Raw genomic sequence first — 14489 nt, forward strand, 5'->3', positions numbered from 1 at the left:
GCACTTCGTTTTTTTATTCATTGATTTTATTATGTAGTACAGGGGGCTGAACCCAATGCCTTGAGGCTGAGCTCCATCTCCAGCCAACGTCCCCCTTTTTTAAAATAATTTTGAGACCAGTTCAGGTTGGGCTTGAAGTTTTTTGTTGTTGTCATCGTCTTTTTCCTTTTCATCGGTACCAGGGATTGAACTGGCGACTGCCTGCTTGCAAGGCAGGCGCTTATGCCACTGAGCTAAATCCCCAGCCCCTTGGGCTTGAAGTTTTAATACACCTGCCTCAGCCTCCCAAAGTGCTGAGCTTACAAGTGTGTGCTGCCACACCCAGTTTAGAATCTTTTTCTGTTTTCCAAATGCTACCCACTCCCTGAGGCCTGCCTGTACCCTAGTTAATCCACAGCCTCTCTCCCCTTTACAGGGGCCTCCCTATTCCACCTATCCTGCTAGCATTTCTCTTTTTTCTGAAGCATGAATCACCTCCTACTTACTAATTAGCTCATTCACACTGATCCCCTGTCTGGTAGACACAAGCTCTGTGGGGGTCAGGCTTGCTTCTGCGTGGTTTGCTGATATTCCAGGCTCAGTCCTGAGCCCACAGTGAGCTTGGCACAGGGAGCTGCGGAACAAAAGAACAAATTTTTAAATGTGGGACCCAGTGGGATAAGCTTACTAAAGCACAGAGAGGTCTCAGTCTTCACCTTTGGAACCAGAAAACTGGGTCATTAGTTACCCCTCATCCCACTTAGCAGAGTTTCAAGGAAGTTTTCTCTTGCCCTGCTCTCACAGCTGTCCTGCTTTACCTCCAACATTTCTCAAATCTATCTGCTTCAAGTTCCCCAGCACCAGGCAGATACAGGTGCTCATCTTCACTACTAGAATTTCAGTGTCGTGTGTCCGTCCACCCCCCCCCCACTTGGCCCACGGTCAGTTTTTTAAACATGCATAAAGTAGAGCATGTACTTTCCCTGCCAAAAGTCCTCGGATGGCTTCCCACTGCGTTGAGACCAAGCTAGGTGCTGGAACACAGGCCAGTAATCCCAGCAGTCTGGGAGGCGAAGGCAGGAAGATCACAAGGTTGAGCCCAGTCTGGACAATTTAGTGACTTACAGGGACTGTCTAAAGAAGAAGAAAGAGGAGGAGGAGGAGAAAGGAGAAGGAGAAGAAATAAAGAGAAAGAACCTAAGGGCTATCTTAAAAGCAAAAGAAAAGAAAAATTCAAAGGGCTGAGAATGTAGCTCACTGTGAAGGCCTGGGTCCAATCCCCAGTGCCATACAACAAGAGAAACAGTCATTATTTCTTCAGCATTTTCAGCAGTGAATTCCTCCACCACCACCACTATATATTCAGGGCTGAAACCAGGGCCCCTTGCATGCCAGGAAGGTAGTCAACACAACCTCATCCCCAGCCCATCAGAAAGAACTTTTAAAACTTTTTTATCTCTCTAATTTTACAAGTGGTTATTGGTTATTTTTCAAGTGGGGCTAGGAGAGGCTCAAGGCCACCTGAACCCCTGAAGGTCTTAGGGTGCCGCTTTGCAGCCTCCGAGAGCTGGGATTTCCACAGAAGCCTCATGGGTGTTCACAGGTCACCAGACAGCTGGCATTCTAGGCCAGCACTGTCATCGAGTGATAGTGCGTTCAGGAGATTACCAAATAATTTGCTTCTATTCAGCTTTCATTAGATCCAGTCAACCTCCTCTGGGCAACAACTCAAAAGGTTGGAAGAGCTGCAAGCTGGGGGAACCGTGTTCTGTGGGGTGGAAGAAGTGGCTGGAGGGAGAGGGAAGGCAGAGTGTGTATGTTTATTTCCCAGCCTCACCAAGCTGGAAGTCCTCTCGGGCTGTCATCAGGAATCATCTGCCCACACGTTATGACAGCCAGCCTCTCCCAGCATTGTTCCGAAAGCGGGCAGGAGAAAAATGACATTGCTGTAAATCATTGCAAAGCCATTCCCAGATGCCTGCCTGAGGGCCTGGAGAGGCTTGCAGAGCTGAGGAATGGGTGGAAGGTGTTTAGAAGAATAACACACTGGCTGCATACATCCAGCACCCTTTTACTGTCTCGCTAACATGGAACTCTTCGACAGCACGGGCTGAATCAGTGTCCCCAGGCTGGATGTGTCTCTGACAGGCTGTGATGTGCCCCCTCCAAAACCTAGACACAATGAAAGAATCCCACCGTTTAGAATGCAGGAGCCCAGAGGAACTGGGGCCAGGGCTTCCTTTCTTCTTCTGTAGTTTCACACCTGTGTCTCCTGTGCCTTGCAGGTAACATTTTCCTATTTCACAGAGGAAAAAGGTGAATTTCTTTTTTTTCTTTTTCTCTTTTTTTTCCCAGTGTTGAGAGTCAAACCTAGAGCATCACATGTGCTAGACAAGCCTTCCACCCCTGACCAACACTCCCAGCCCCCAAAGTGAAAAATACGACCAGAGTCATCGAGAATGTGTTCATTGTACCACGGAGAAGACACCAAACCATTGTGTTCTGTTCTAGAGAAAAAAACTCCCATGTCACACACACTGCCCCATAGAAGTGATTTCAAGATGTCCTTGTAAGGAACAGGATGAGGCACTGACTAGCAGAGACCAGCAGGTCTATGTAAAGATAACATGGCCTGGAAGGTATGGTGCCTGAGTACAAGGATTCCAGAGGGCAAAAAGACCATCTGCAGGGTACAGGGACTAACAGAGCCTTTTTATAGGGGTCAAAGTGGGGAGATCAGTGGGGATCCCAGAGGAAGAGGTCAAAGTTCTTCAGTGCCTCAGTGGTCAGAGTCCTCGGGGCATCCAGTGTCAGTAAACAGATGTTTTCAGGTGTCCTGGTGCTAGGGATTTTGTGTTTCGTCTTCTCTCTTCTTCATGGCACTCTGTCCTGTGTCTGTTGAGGGCTACGGCAGCAGTGCCGAGCTAGACACTCTCTGAGAACAGTGCCGCTGCTAACACCCGGGTTGGGTGCTGGGAAGTCATGCCCGAGGGAGCTTGACGGTCAGTGGTTTCAGTTTTCCTAAGTAGGAAGACAGCTCGGAGATGTAGGAGCTGAACCAGAGCAAGCAGACAAGATCTTGAAAATGGAAGGCATGGCCAGCAGAAGCCTTGTGTGAGCAGGGGATGCCCGGGCCTTGCCTGCCGCCCATTCCCTCCTCACGAGGCTGTGTCCTTTCCTGCAGGAGCAAGGCTCCCAGGGGTTCCTGGCCGCGCTAGGACCCTGCAGCCTGGGGCTGGACCCATGGTATCCTCTGCAGCCCTGACTAAGGCCTTCTGTTTCACTCTGCAGTTCTGAGGCTTTTTTCCACCCCAAGCTAATTCTCACCTCTGTTCATTTGTTTCTCACCAGGTTAGTTGTTGCTTTGCCCTGGTCTTCCACCTTTCTCCTGTCACTGCTGGGAATGGCAGTGCAGGCCTGTAATCTGAGCACTTGGGAGGCTGTCGCAGGAAGATTGCTGTAAGTTTCAGGCCAGCATGGGCTACATAGTGAGATCAAGGCCACCGCAGACTACATAGCAAAGATCCTATCTCAACAAAAAATAATAAAGCAGAGGGTTTAACTGTCCCGGGCTCTGGCTCAGAGCGGGAGCTACGGTGTACAGTGAACACAGGAAGCATGTAGTGGTTGGGAGACTCCTCCTCCTCGCTCCTTTCTGGTCCTGTGAATCGGGAAGCTAACTGGAGTTTAAAGCAGGTAAAGCCACTTCCTCAAGGACAAGAGTGAGCGAGCTGCAGACACCATTTGGAACCCAGCCAGTGCAGCACCCCGAAGGCTGGAGGATCAGGGAACTTCGATGTGATCTCCTAGTCAGAGATGAGCAGAGAGCTGGGTCAGAGGGGAAAAAAGGCAGACGGACAGTCGGAAGGGCAAGTCCCACCCTTCCCGAGACAAGGGGACAGGGGGCAAGGGGCAGGCATTGGACCAAGCCCCAGCCTGCCAGAGACTGCACCCCTTAATAAAAGCATGATTAGTGATGTTCCCCAGAAATCCCGCAACAGTAAAATGACCCTTTCCTCTCAGTGGAGTAGGCACCTTCACTGTTTCTTTCCCATAGTAAACTTTAAACGTTTGATTTCTCTCTTACCTGTGGCTGAGAACCCACGCTAGCTGCTGACGCCTGAAAAAACGTCTGATTCTTGGCCTTTTTTTTTTTTACTTCCTTACCTAGGAAAAATGTCCATAGTATTTGTTGTTCCATGCTTTTCCCCATCTATGGTATCCTGAGACAAATATAATATTTATTTACTTATTTATTTTGTGGTACTGAGGACTGAAGCAAGGGCCTGTGCTCTGAGATGGCAATCTTAGGTGCTGAATTACCCAAGCTGGCCTGGAACATGTGATCCTCCTGCCTCAGCCTTCCAGAGTTATCCCTTCCTGGGATTACAGGCCTCACTTCCAAGAATGACAGACATTTAGGCATCCGAAAGACTGTAAAAGTCAGAAAGGGCTAAGGGCATAGCAAACTCCTACAATCCCCAAACTCAGGAGGCTCCAGCAGAAGATTGAAAGTTCCAGGACAGCCCAGCCTACAGAGTGAGATGCTTTAAAAAGGAGGAAAAAAGGCGCTGGGGATTTAGCTCAGCAGCATAAGTGCCTGCCTGGCAAGTGTGAGGTCATGTGTTGATCCCCAGTACCAAAAAAAAAAAAAAGGAGGAAACAAGCAAACAAAGAAGAGTTAACACTGATCTTTATCTGTTGCTCTCTCATCTGTCCTTGTAGGAGGACCACCAAAGGCTCTCACCCAAGCTCAGCAGCCCTGGCCAGTGGGGTGGCCCAGCTCCATGGAGCAGGGTCTCCCTGGGAAGATGAGTGCCTGCAGCTGTCCTCTGCAGAGGTCACCTGCGCTGGAGCGTGGAGCCGACCCCCAGACTTCGAGTGAGAAGCCAGGTGCCAGCTCCAGGGCGACGGAGTAGCTGCCCACTGGAAATCTTGGGCCCCATGCCCTTCTTTACCATGAGCTCCAGTACTGAGCAGAAACTCAGAGTCTCCTGGGTTGATAGCTTCACAAGGGAACCTTGATCCAAGGAGTGTACCTCAAAAATCTTCCCCAAACTGGACTTGGTGGTACACTCCTGCAATCCTAGCACTTGGGAGGCTGAGGCAGGAGGATTGTTGCAAGTTCAAGACCAATCTGGGCTACAAAGTGAGCCCAAGGCCAGCCTGAAGCCCCAAATAAAATGCACAGCAAGACTTTATCTCAAAAAGATAAAAAAAAAATACCTCCAAGATTAAAATAGTAATAATAATAATAATAATAAACTATGATAATAAACAGGGCATGTAACAAAGTTTATAATCGTTCCCCCACCCCAAGTGTTGGGGATTGAACCCAGGCCTTGCATGTGTTAGGCAAGTGCTCTGCTACTCAGCTGGATCTTGGACACCATGTTTTCTCTTCAGGGTGGGGAGCTGTGGAACAAGGTCTTTCTCTGCAGCCCAGACCAGCCTCCAACTCATGATCCTCCAGCCTCAGCTTCCCAAGCGCTGAGATCACAGGTAGGTGCTACCCCTGGGACTGCCTTGTCTTGGCTGTGATAAGTCCACACTTCAGAAACGTTACCCACGGTTACCGTGCTGTACAGCCCATCTCCAGAACTTTTCATCTCACCAAATCCATACTGTACACCATTAAACGATTCTTCTTCCTCCCCACAACCAGCCCTTGCCACACCATTCTACTTCCCACATCCATGGGAAGCTACTCCAGGAATTCTATGAGGGCGATTAGGAGGAATTCTCTTTTTGTGAATGATTTATTCCACTTGGTATAGAGGACTTCAGGATTCATTCATGCTGCAGCACGCATCAGGGCATTCGAGGAGAGATCCTGAGAACTGAATCACAGCAAAATACATCCTGAGTCCCCCCTTTTTATTTTGACCAAGCTGGGCTAAAACTGTGATTTTCCTGCCTCAGCCTCCTGGGGGCTAGGATTACATCATGTACTGCCATGCTGGCGCAGACCATCCAATGTTGAGACTTTAGTTAGTTTATCCTTTTATTTGTCAGTATACACGGGGCTCCTCCCTTCTTTTGCCTATAATGATGCTATGAATGTGGGTATACAAATAGCTTTGTGCATAGTTGTATACACAATGGCTCTTATGTTTAATTCTGGTGGATATATACAGAGAAATGTGAATTCTGGCTCAGATAGTGTTGTGGTCAAGAGTTGCAAGGAAAGCAATTACATACAGGACACATAATTTATAGTATTATTTATAATGGTCACCGAAGGAGCCAAACACAAAGAAAATGCAAGAAATCTGTCCACACACTAAAGACCTTAAGAAACCAGCTGGTTGGGCTGGGGATTTAGCTCAGCAGCATAAGCGCCTGCCTTGCAAGTAGGCAGTTGTGAGTTCAATCCCTGGTACCGATAAAAAGGAAAAAAAAAAAAATTAAAAAAAAAAAAAAGAAACCAGCTGGTAGCCTGGATCCAACACAATGTCCTGCATGAGGCCAGCTAAAGACCAGGAGCCCATGACAATGCCCTCCACGAGTCCAACCAGAGGCCTAGAACCCACGACAATGACTCATGCAAGTCTGTTTCATAGATTTGTGCTGGGAAGGCCCAAAGGTCAGTGGTGGAAGCTAGAAAGTCTGTGCCAGCAGGGTGAAGGGGCTGTGCCAGCAGCCTGCGTGTTCTGCACTGGATCCAAAATAAGACTGCCTGCACTCAAAATACGGACCAGGGCTCCCCTGAAAAGTACCACAGCCATCCTCAGTGACAATGAGGTCCCAGCTCCTTCAACAATGCTACAGTCGAGTACATATCAGGAAGCCAGTGTAACAACTTTTCCTGGATACTGAACAGAACAGATCTTTCACAGGTCTTGGGAGCCAGGAAGCGATGTTCAATGTAATGATCAAGGATCCCCCAAAGTGAACCACAGCCAGATCTCACTGACAAGGTCCCGAGCTCCTCGGATGATGAGAGCATCAGGTTCACATGGGGGTGGGGAAGCTCCACAAGCCCCTCCAGGAGGACTCATGGCAGCATCCTCAGGTGGGCTGTCCACATTCGGCACCACACTGACTCAGTTCAGCTGAGGTGCAAGTTGACCTCTAGTTTTCAATCCACCACAGACGGTAATTTTATTCTTACTTTAAGGAGCTTCTGAAACGTTTCCCATAGCGGCTGTGCTATCTTACATTCCCACCCACAGTATACAGGATTACAAGTGATTCCCTTGGGACCGCCCCCACTTTTGTGTAAGAGTTGAAGTCAGGGCCACTGGGAGGCATCCTCAAGCCCCACTCCCTATCTCGGACTCCGGACTTGACCAGGTGCCCAGATGGCCGCCAGTGTACCTCCTGGCTCACCCTCCCAAGCAGCTGGGACTCCAGGCCACATCACCACGCTGGCTGTCCCCAACCGAGGACGTTTGTCTTCCCAAGACAGAAGCCACAGGCTGGAGGTGGAGCTCTAGACTTCCTGCCACCCTCCCTGATTGAGGGAATGATGGTCTGCACTGAGTCTTTAGCACCCTAATTAGTCCTACTCTGCTGCCCCCAAATAAAATTTATATGCAGATGCCTAACAAGTTCAAATAGAAATAAGCATAAAAATTGTACATGTTAATGGGGGTGCATGCAATTTGTGTCTGTGCGTGCAGTACTGGGGGTCAAATCGAAGGGTGTTCTACCACAGAGTTACCTCTCTAATTCCTTTTGTATTTTGAGACAGGATCTCACTGAGTTGCTTAGGCAGGACTTGCACTTGCAATCCTCCTGCCTCGGCCTCCCAAAGTGCTGAAATCACAGGTGTATACTACTGTGCCCAGCGACAGGTGAACTTTCAACACGTGAAACCATTATAATGTTAAGTAAACTGAGGCACATACATCTCTGCAAGCTTGTATTATCCCTTTACGCTGAAACTTTCCAAGTCCTGTCCTAGCTTTTGAAGTGTGTGTGAATTACGATCATCTCTAGTGTGGCAGCCGCCAAAGCTTTGGGTCCCTAAGCCTTAGCGTTTTAGGGTGGGTCAGAGACTCTGACTGGAAGCTAGGTCCAGGGGCTCTGTTTTTTTGTTTTTTGTTTTGTTTTGTTTTTTTGTCGTCTTTTTTTTTTATTGGTACCGGGGATCGAACTCACAACCACACACCTAAAAGACAGGCGCTTATGCCGCTGAGCTAAACCTCTGCTTTTCCCCCCACAAGACAGTGTCACTTAGCGGCAGCAGCAGGCCAGCTAGGCGCCCCTGGCCACCAGCAGCAGAGAAGGACGAGGACCAGCCTGAGGGAATGCTGTCTGCTCTCTGTGGACCACCGCCACCCAGAGGGCGTGGAAGGGACGCCATGCCTGTGTCACAAGCCCATCGTGGTCCTGCTGGCCTGAAGAGGCTACTCTGGAGCGTTCAGGAGAAAGGACAGTGGTAGGGAAGACTGAAAGTTTAGTCCCCCAAACCTTTGAAATGCAGAAATTCACCCATTTTTCGTCCTTGTGGTTTGAACCCAGAGGCACTCTCCCACTGAAGTACCTTCTTCTCACACCTTCCCAGGAGGACACCGGGCAGCGCTCCCTGGAGAGAGAGCAGTGAACACAGGAGAAGGCCCAGAACTACTCCAAGTAACAGATGCCAGCAGTGGGAAAGCCCTGATTTGAAGCACACAAAACAGCCGGCCATTGCAGTCCAGACTGGGGAACGGACAGATGCTGCGGTCAGGACCTAAGCTGGCTGAAGCCTCGCTGTGGGCTGCTGTCCTCCGCAGTGGCCGATGTCCAGTGTGACATGCATATCTGATATGCACAGCTCCTCCACGGCAGGCTGCAGGGCCGCCACAGACCAAGGCCACAGCTCCTGCCACAGGCCTCCCCCGCAGACAGCAAGTGACAGGGAGCCACAGAGAAGAAACTGGTGTCTTTTTATGGATTTATCTTTGGGACAGGGTCTTGGTACTTTGCCGGGGCTGGCCTTGAACTGGCGGGCTGGAGAATCCTCCCACTTCAGCCTCCGGAGGAGCGGGGATGACAGCGGGGCCCAGAAGCCGCTTGGGAGAATCTTTATTGTGGAGAGTAAGTGTGAGTCGCAAAGTGACCCAGCATGACAGAGAAAAACCCTAAGTGAGGGGAACCTCTATACCTGCAGGATCACTCAACTCAGGGTAACAGGAGGCTCCAATATAGTCCTATTAAAAAAGAAAAAAACACAGTCACTTGAAAGACACGGCAAATTTTGGCCAGGCAAGAGACTTAGGCCTGGCACTCAATTTATTTATGTATTTATATAGTTATTTAGTTTAGTCTTTCTGAGCCAAGGTCTCACTATGCAGTTCAGGCTGCCTTGAACTCATTTTGTAGCCCAGGCTGACCTCAAACTTGCACCAATACTCCTGCCTCAGCCTCCAAGTGCTTGGAACTCTGTATTTTTCTTGTCTTTTTTCAAATTTCTTTTTCTTTTCTTTTTTTTTTTTTTTTTTTTTTTTTTCTGATGTCAGGGATCAAATTCATGACCTTGTGTTCACCAGGCAGGTGCTTATACTGCTTAGCCCAAGCTGGCCCTGCAGCTCCATTTTAAATGAAAGTAAAAGGTCTGAAATGTTAACCCCACACTGAGGGGTCAGGCAGGAGGATCACAAGTTCAGCCCCTACCTGGGCAATTGAGAGATTTTGGTGAGATATGGTCCCAAATTAAAAAATAAAATGGGAAGACCGGGGAACAGAGGGGAAATGCCAGTTCAATACCCAGGGTCACAAAATAAGCAGGACCTTGCCTTAAAAAAAAAAAAAATTGAAAATATTATTCTAAAAAAGTTCTCTTTCTAAGGCATTAAATAAACTGATATTCACAGGACTCTCGGGAACGATGTTACTGATTATTTTAATACTTCTGTATTTCTAAACTTCCTGAGGTTTTTTTCCGTTTTACTTTCATACTGGTGCGGCCTGGCAAGGGGCTGGGCAGGAGGTCACTGTCCAGGGCTACATGAGTTCAAAGTCTGTGGGGCCTTATCTCAAAATCATACTGGCTTAAAATTTACAAACTGGCACACAGAGAGCATGGGCGTTGGGGCTAGCCCTTGGGACATCTAAAGCAAGACCTGTCTTTGGGGGCAGCCAGGCGGTCACAGGACAAAGTCTTGTGGTTTTTGTTTTCAACTTTTTGACTAAATCGTGTTTGGAAATTCTCAGGGAGATTTGAAAACTCAGGCTTTCAGTATCACAAGAGTTCTTCCACAGGGAATCTAATGAAAATCACTCCGAGACTACTATGAGTTACAGATCTCAACAAAGCAAGGCTTTGGCAGCGAGGTGCAAATGTAGAAAGGCCTTCTGGCCACGGAACAAAAGCAGCTATGAGAAAGACAGGGCTGCAGACAGTTCTGCCAGGGGTCACCAGGATCAGTATTTAAACCCCCCTCGTAGGTGTTTTCCAGCAGGGCAGTCTGCACTGTTAGTTCAGAGAGCTGTGAGCACAGTCTTTGAAGGCAGGAAATGGGACAGAACGCGTCAGAAAGCACAGCAAAAGTTGTTCGTAAAATTGCATACTCACCATGTGTGCATATGGGGGTGGGCCCAGGGCCAGCGCCTTTAACTTGGCAGAGAACAGTGTTTCTGTGGGGTGCTGAATGGTTCTTAAAATATTTTATTTACGTGTGTGTGCGCGAGAGCATGTTCCAGGGATTAAATCCAGGGCCTTCTTTGCAATAAACAAGCGAGTTCTGAGCTGCATTTTGGACACTGGGTCTCTAAAAGGTTTGTTCTTACTGATATATACTTATTCAGTGATTTCTGCACAATTTCATTTTCTATTTTTTTGTGATTAAAATAATGCTTCAATACACATTCTCATATTTGATGCTGGCCCCTTGCCTGAATGTTTCTTGAGCTGGATGTCTGGAATTGTTAGATCAAAGGCAGACACATTTTAAATATTAATATACACTGCCACATTGTGCATACAAAAGGCTGCATCCGTTTATATCGCCTCTGACAATGAGTTAAAGTACTAATTTCCTCACATTGCCTCCAGCACTTCTAGCAATTCTTTGGTAAACCATTTCAATGTATTAAAAAATATCTCATTTTAATTTTTCAGATTGTAAACGAAGGGGCATGACTTTATGTGATCCACACCTCTGTACAGAATTTTATATCCTTGGTCTAATGTTTGTTTTGTTCACAGATGCTTTATATATATTTTAAATCTTTTGTTATATTATCTATTTTCTCAATCTTTTGTCCTTTATGATATCCAATTTTGTATGCAAAAGCTTTCTCAGTTCAACAATGTAGACAGGTCTTTCCCTTTCAAGGTTACTGAGTGTGTGCATTGCCTGGGAATGCCTTCCTCCCACCGCGGTCATGATAGTTACTGTCAAATGTTTTCTTCCAGGTCTTTTCACATCTCCGTGCTTAATTCTTCTGGGTCCTGATGCTCGTGCTGTAAAATAAGACCATCTCCAAGTAGCTAATAATTTTACTCTATGAAGTGAATACTTTGTTCCCCACTCGCAACTTCACTTTTCAGATATCAAATTCCTGCACACACGCACTGCTCTATTCCTGAGTTCCCAACTCTGCACTTTATCCTGTTCACATCTATGCTAACAACCAATTTACCCTCGTCCCAGAGGCAATCAATTTGATATCTAATCAAAATTGTCTTATACAATATTTTCCAAGTAAACATTATAATTGAGCTGTTATAAAATTTTTTGTTGGGATTGTATAAAACTGCATTAAAACTATGAATTAATTTGGTAGAACTGAAACATTGTTTGCTAGCCTTTATCGTACAGGAACCGGACATAGGAGGCTTCCTATTTTCAGTATTAGAGGGTGTTGTATTAAATGTTTTTTTTTTGTTTGTTTGTTTGTTTTTTTCTTTTTTGGTACCAGGGATTGAACGCACAACCTCATGCTTGCCAAGCAGGCCCTTGTGCCACTGAGCTAAATCCCTAGCCCCTGTATTAAATGATTTTTAAACATGTGAAGACTGTGTGATTCTTAACTTTGTGAGCTATAGAGATTTAACTCAGTCTTGTATAGTTTTGTACAAATCCTACTTGTAAAACATACCCTTTTTAAAAACTACACAACAGAACTCATGCTAGTTTTTTTGTTTTTGTACCTATATTGAGCCTAGTTTAGTTTTTCTTGTTTGCTATTCGGACAGTTTGGCTACAAGGATTATGCTAACCACACAGAATGAATTAGGAAGCTTTGTATCTTTTTAATTTTTCCCCCTGTTCTTTGGAATGGCTTCCAAATAAATGTGCCATCAAGATTTTTCTCTTGCCAAAATGATGAACACAAAGGCAAAGAGGAGGGGAACCTGGCGTGTGTTCTCTAGGCCTTTTAAATCATGGGTTGTCCCCTTGGCCACAGACATGCAATTCTACAAACAGGGTGACAGCAGTTTAGCTCAGCAGCACAAGCGCCTGCCTGGCAAGCTTGAGGTCGTGAGTTCGATTCCTGGTACCACAACACACACACACACACGCACACACACACACGCACACACGCACACACGCACACCAAAAAGAGTGATTTTGTAGACATCAAGGGACTGTGCAAAAAAGAATGTCACACAAATGTCACCATGGCAAAACAGGAAGAGTGTCCAGTGTTACCCAGCATGCCGCTGGCACAGCTGGAAACAAGCAAGTAAAGGGTAAGACACTTGCCAAGAGGACTGATGTGTGTATTCGGCATATTAAACACTGGACAAGTCGCGACAGCTGCCTGAAACGTGCCAAGGAAAAGGATCTGAAAAAGAAGGAAGCCTGGGTTCAACTAAAGCACCAGCCCGCCCTGCCCAGAGAAGCGCACTTCGTGAGAGCCAAGAGGAGGGAGCCTGAGTTGCTGGACTGCACTCCCAAGAAATCAGGGCAGAGGCCAGGGATGCCGATCTGCCATTCGGCACCTCATTGGCGGCCAAGTGTTTTGGGCCCTCTTTAAAAATAAATAATTATTGAGGCTGGGGATTTAGCTCAGCGGCATAAGCGCCTGCCTTGCAAGCAGGTGGTCATGAGTTCGATCCCCGGTACCGATAAAAATGAAAAAAAAAAGAATCATCTTTTTTTTTTTTTTTTTTTGTCTTTTTCTTTTTTTATTGGTACCAGGGATCAAACTCACGACTGCCTGCTTGCAAGGCAGGTGCTTATGCCACTGAGCTAAATCCCCAGCCCCTAAAATAAACAATCATCTTGTGTGTAAGGATGATTTTCTTAACTGAACAGGTGCAGTGCCAATACCTCACAAGAAAATATTTGGAGTGGATTTTCATTCCACCTAGTTAATTGTGTTGGGTCTTCACTCTGTGGTGTTTCTGTTGCTGAGAGGTATTGCTGAGGTATTCTGAAATATTTATATTGGCTTGAAGATTCTGTAAATCACCATGGGGAAAAGATGTGTCAAAATAAAATGGAAGTCATTCCAGTTAGATAAATGGAAGTCCATTTCAGTTAAATAGTTTAAAGCAAAAAATATTTCTTTTCCTCTTACCATTTTATTGAGACAGGATTTTACTACATAGTTCAGCCTGGGCTTGAACCCACAATTCCAACCACCTCAGCCCCAAAACACGAGTTACAGGTGTGTGCTATGTCTGCAGCCATATCTGTCTGTTTCACTTTTAGACAAGATCTCAGTATGAAGTAATCTGGCCTTGAGTTTGCTATGCAGCCTAGGCTGGCCTGGAACTCACAGTTCTCCTGCCTCAGCCACTTGTGTACTAAATGACTGCTGTCATTTGAAAAGAAGTGTACCATCTTATTCCCTATCACTTTCCAGTTTTAAAATCTGTATTTCTGAAGTCACCTTAATTCATGTAGTCTTACAAATTTATTGCAATGAAATTATACAGTCATAGTTGGAGTAAATTATTATTTTTGCTTTGGTTTGACTTAGGCTCCTGCCATGCAGTGCAGGCTGGCCTTGAACTCACTGTGTAGCCCAAGCTGGTGTCAAACTTGTGGCAATCCTCCTCCCTCAGCCTCCTGAATGCTCAAATTACAGGTCTGCACCACCACACATGACTTGGAGTAAAAATGTAAATGTTATTCTCATAACTAGAAATGTCTGCACTAGCCGGGGGTGGGGGCACATGCTTGTAATTCCAGCGCTCTGGGAGACTGAGGCAGAAAGATCACAAATTTTGGTCCCATTTGGGAAACTCAGTGACACCCTTTCTAAACAAAAAATAACAAAAGGGGCTGAAGATGTAGCTCTTTGCAAAGGCTCTGGGTTTAGTCCTCACTGATGCCAAGCAAGCAAACAAACAAACAAACAAAAAAACCCCAAAATATTTGTAGGTATCATTCTAAAAATTAACCCCAATAGTAGCAGTTTTTGTTATTCCTCGTACTTCTATTACCTTCCCAAAGGTTATTTTGTTGGCTATTTTTAAAAATCTAGTTTCATTCACTGAAGTTTACTATTTTATTAATTTCTTCATTTATTGATCCCTCACTTGTTTTCTTTTGGTTTTAGTTCCTAAAGTTAAATTTTAATTTCACCTCTCTTGCTTTCCTACTTCCTTAAAAGTAAAAATT

Source organism: Cavia porcellus, unplaced genomic scaffold (genome assembly GCF_034190915.1).
Source record: "Cavia porcellus strain 051 isolate PalLab524CR breed Dunkin Hartley unplaced genomic scaffold, mCavPor4.1 scaffold_1, whole genome shotgun sequence".
Classification (NCBI taxonomy): Eukaryota; Metazoa; Chordata; class Mammalia; order Rodentia; family Caviidae; genus Cavia; species Cavia porcellus.